This window comes from Rousettus aegyptiacus, unplaced genomic scaffold (assembly GCF_014176215.1).
Source record: "Rousettus aegyptiacus isolate mRouAeg1 unplaced genomic scaffold, mRouAeg1.p scaffold_m13_p_4, whole genome shotgun sequence".
Classification (NCBI taxonomy): domain Eukaryota; kingdom Metazoa; phylum Chordata; class Mammalia; order Chiroptera; family Pteropodidae; genus Rousettus; species Rousettus aegyptiacus.
The window spans coordinates 97456219-97461429 of NW_023416307.1; the positions used below are offsets into that span (position 1 = coordinate 97456219).

A 5211-nucleotide genomic window follows, 5' to 3' on the forward strand; every position below is an offset into this window, starting at 1 on the left:
ATGGAAACAGTATGTTTGCAAGAGGATGAATTGAAAAATTAAATAATATTGTTACTAAACAATATTGCTTCTAAATAGTTTTGACTTCACAGACTTCTTAATAGGGTGACAAGGACCCCAAGATCCTCCAATTACACTTGGAGAATACTTAGTATATAATGATAACTAATATTTATGTAGATCTAGTCAATCTGCCACTTGCTTCTTTGAGGGGGAAAAAAAGGTATGTCGTAGTATTTCCATATAAAAATATTTCCATTTTTTATAGGTATGTATAAGGATTAGATGTAATGAAAGTAAAAGCTTTTTTTAACAAGTCTAAATTCTTATATATGTGAGAACAAATTTTAGAGTTATTAATAACTCAGTAAAAACTTAGGATTTGAAAATCTGACATTTTTTCATTGATTTCTGAAGTTTTCTGCCCACTATCTTTGTGAATTATGGAAAATGAATTTTTAAAAATCACATCTAGGGTCATTTTGTTTAGCTCAAAGCATAAAGTAGCTTGGCATATTTACCAATAAATTCTACAAATTTTTTCTCATAGAGCATTGGTTTATGCTTTTTTCTCAGAATCAAGTTATACATTATAGAATATCAAAATGTCAGCTTATGAGTTCTTCATAAAGTACAGAATACAAAATTGAGAGTGCAATCAATTCACTTGCAAATTCTTTATGGAAAGTTTAAGGGCAAGAGAGACTAATATTTCTATAAATTACAATATCTAAAATTTTCATGGAGTTACAAGTTATTTTCTACATCTTTGTTTTATAGAAGGAAAAGGAAAAAGGAGATTTGGGAGTGTGTTAGTTTTCTACAGCTGATGTAACAAATCACTACAGACATAGTAACTTAAAACAGCACGAATTTACAACACAATTTATTCTTCTGTAGTTTAAAAATCCAAAATAATTGTCACTGGACTCAAATTATGATATTGGCAGGGCAGCATTTTTCTCTGGAGGCGCTAGGGGAGAATCTATTTCCTTGCCTTTTTCGGCTTCTAGAGACTGCCAACATTCCTTTGTTTTGTTTTTTGTTTTTTGACTGTCCTAAATTGTTTATTAGGAAAGAATTTTACAAACATATTAGCGGTAACGGTGTAGCTGACGAGAGTTTTGCACCTTCTCCAGGCTACAGAGTGAGAACCACCAAAAGTATGATGGAACTTGTGACTCTTTCTGAGGCCACGGCTCTTGTGGCTGCGACGCCAGCCCATGCATCTCCCTGTGCTTACGGACTGGTTTGGTGATCCACTGGGTGTCAGAATAGCTTTATGAAATGGATCAATGAAGATAATCTCAAAGAATATGTCTCTGGAATCTTCACCATCCAAGTAAGAATTCAGAACTCTCAGAGCCCCACAGTGGTGTCGAGCTTACTCCTTGGCAGCATACTGAAGGCTTTGAGCAAACTTTAGCTGGTTAACATAGTGATGGACTCGCTTGCCGTTGCTCACACCATTAGGAGCCACCGAATCCACTATATGGCATAACCTTGCTTGCTCATGTAGCCTAGCGTGCCCGCGATTTATTGGGCCAGGTGGGGGATGGAGACCCGTGGAGTGCAGAGAGCTGGCGGTGTTGCCAGCAGCACATCTTAAGAAAGCGCGTAACATTGGACTGCTTCTTCCTCCACACCTCCTGGATGTACTTGTAAGGGCTCATCTTGGCTTACCTGATGGTTCCGGCCCAATGGAAGGCCCACATTCTTTATCTAATGGCCCTTTTCTTCCATTTTTAATACCAGCTACATCGGGCCGAGTTCTTCTCATGCTACCATCTTTCTAGTTCTGTCTTCTGATTCCTTCTTCTACTTTAAAAAACCCTTTGGATCACCTGGATGATCCGGGATTATCTTCCTATTTTAAGGTCATCTGATTAGCAAACTTAATTCCATCTGCAGCCTTAATTTTCCTTTGTGTGTATCCTAATACATTCATAAATTCTAAGGATTAGAACGTAGACATTTTGGGGGATTGTAGGGCATTATTCTGCCTACCATAGGAAGGATAAACAACTTGCCAAGTGCACCAAGCTAAGAAAGATGCAGTTCAGACTCAAATATGGCTCTCTGACTCTCTTGTTCTTCCAAGGCAAACTTTTCTTGGATCTCACCAGTCTTATTGTGGAATTAAGGACAGCTAATACTGCTGAAAAAGATTGGTGATAGAGAGAATTAGGCCATAAAATCTATACCATTCATGTGGGATTTTGGGCCTTTATAAAGAAATTGTAGGCCAGAGGAAGAGTTGTTTTCTGAAGCAAAGAAGAAATTGGACCATCTTCTTTTTTTCTCTGTGTCTAACATTTTTGTTTTTGTCAATATCTACTTTTTATCTTCTCTTTATTTCCTTAAATCATCATCATATGGAGATGACATATAACCTAAATGTTAGTATATATTTTTATTTTAAGATACATTGTTATAATACTTGTTTTTAATTACGTTCTAATTCTGTAACCTAATGTCTGTGTTAAATGAATAAACTTTTCTTTGAGGTACATAAAATTATTTTTATTTTGGCAAATTGGTACAAATTTGAGAAAAAACAAGTATTCACTTATCTTCTTTATTTTGTGTACACAAATATGTTATCTTGGAAACAGAACATATTAAACTAAATGAGTTGGCATGAATCTACTTAGTCAATTTAGTATATAGTGAGGCATAGTCTGGGAAAACAGGAAAGGTGTATTTTGATAAGAGTGAAAAAAGAGAAAAAAGAGGGTAAAGATAATAATGCGTGAAGATCCTGGGAAACAACTATTTTTGTTCTGAGTGTTTTGGGAAAATTACTTAATCTCTGTGTGTCATGATTTCCTCATTTAGAAAATGGAGATTATGATAGTATTCTATCATAACAATATTTGTGAAAATTAAATGAGTTAATTTATATAAAGTACTTAGAACATTGTTTGGAGTTTTACATATACTAAGTTGAATTATTTTAATGTGTAGTTAATATAATTATTATTGTCATTTATATTAAGGGAATAGATCTAGAAAATAAAAAGGTGAAAAGAAAAGAATATTAAGGAAAAAACACTGCCTAATTCAGAACCTTCTCTGTATGAGCCTGTTTAGACGTTTAGACTTGAGATTTCTGTGTCTCTGCTAACTTAAGAGAAATTCCTTCTAAATGTTTCCTTCTTTTGCAAAGTAATTTGCCTATAAATATACAGACCTCTATCAACCCTAAAGTAAAAAAACAAAAAAACAAAAAAACTTCTATTTGAACTTGAGACCTCCTGTAATTCATTACATTGTTCTCTAACTTTTTATGCTGAAGGACTCCATCCAGAGGGTGACTCTTACTGCCTTTGCTTCCTCACCACCTCCTCTTCTCAATCCCCTACAATCTAGCTTTAACTGCTACCACACCGGTATCGGCCCTTTTATCACCATTCAATCCTTTTCAAAAGGGAACTATGTTTAGAAACATTGGCAGAATAGAGGAAAGCTGTAGAATCCACAGAGACATAGGTTAAAGCATTCCCAAGTTACTTAACCCAGCTGAGCTTCAATTTGCTTACTTTTAAAATGAGAATAATCAAGGCTGAAGATAACTCAACACAATATCTGTCAGTGAATGGTTTTTATTGGATAGGTCATTTTATGTGTATTTTGAAATAAGTGTGAAAGAAATATTAGTCTCATATTGTGCACCAAATTTGGAAATTGATCGAGAATTGTGTAATTTTAAATTGTGTTAATTAGCAATTGTACTTGAACTATTGTCACTTGGCAAAATCACTTTCTGACAAACAGAAATAAACAATGTGCAACGTCACCGCTCACGATCAACATGTATCAGAAGTTTTAGAGTGATTTCGGTAATGATTATCCTATTAATTTTTAAATTATCAATATTAAAATTTATTATTTAATTCCATATCAATGTTGCTTGATTTCTTCTTAAGTTGTGATGTTAGCAATATTGCTAAAAATATGAAAATGTTTGGAAATATGTTTAGAAGTGATAAAAGTGCTTTAATAGGATCTAGAATCTCCACAATACCCTGTGCTATATTTAGGAGGGAGTGCTCAAAATAATTTTAGAGAAAGTGTTGAGAAAAATAAAGCACTTTTAGATTTATATAACTGAGAAGAGATAATTGAGGGAAAAAGGAAAAAACAATGTGTTACATAACATAGCTACACGATAAACAAAAAAATAAAAGATTGAGTGCCCCTAAGCCACATTGGCTGAAGATTTATGCATATCAAAAACATAACCTTCATATTTATTCCTATGGGAAAATTCTCATCAATCATGTATGGCTTGAATCATGTGAGACCTTTAGGAATACATGACTTTGATAATATCACATCATCCTGCATCTTTAAGTTCAAGTCCCTTTTCAGTCACTTTGTGTTGGTGGAATGCTTAAATAATTTGTTTAAATAAACACTCCTTGAGAAGCTTGCATTTATAAACCAATGACTTCTTTTAAAAATGTCTTTGATATGTCTTTCCAAATGAACAAAGAAATGTATTCTGTAGTGAAGAAGCACATTTTCTCATTTTAGGCTCTACTCTCCTTGTCGAGCTGCAGAAAATTCCCTTATCTGTCATTCACTTGTCTGGCCTGCGTTATATAGGTGCCAGATTGGCAGGGTTCAACAGTTCGATACTCCTCAGGTATACCCACTTGGCAGGTCAGGGCCTCCATGTCCAGCTTAGCTGTAACACTCGTGAGACCAAGGATACATTTTGTGTTCCAATAGAGCATGCAATTCTTCATTCCCTTAATCCCTGGGTACCTCCACCAGAGGTGGCAAACCCCATGCAGTGTTCATGATACTGCTGTCCACTTTATAGCCTTTTGCAGTCCTTAGCATTGTGTGGCTGAACTGGGATATACTCTGCTCATAGTCTCCAAAGTTAGCAGGGATGAAAGCTCTCGTGAGAGCTGAACAGGCACCAACTTGAGGTCCTAGTTCCCATCAGAGCCTGTATACAGCTAATTCATTTTTTCAGAATATTTATTGATAAAGTCATTTCTCTATCTAAAATATTTTGTGTTACAATAGACTAGTAGTTACCAGAAAGGAGGGGAGAGGGAAAAAGGGGGGAGGTAGATGGAGAAAAAAATTAAAATCATTTCTTCACTTAAAAAAATAATAAAAAAATAATAACATGGAAAAAAAGAAATGTTTTCCAAAACTGTAATAACATGGAACATACTTAGGTTATAACAG

The 5211-nt window shown here is 34.6% G+C and overlaps 1 pseudogene; it reads right to left on the bottom strand.

Annotated features, from left to right (window-relative positions):
- Positions 1–1045: 1045 nt before the first annotated feature.
- LOC107513405 lies at positions 1046–1673 on the bottom strand (annotated as a pseudogene).
- Between the last annotated feature and the right edge of the window lie 3538 nt (positions 1674–5211).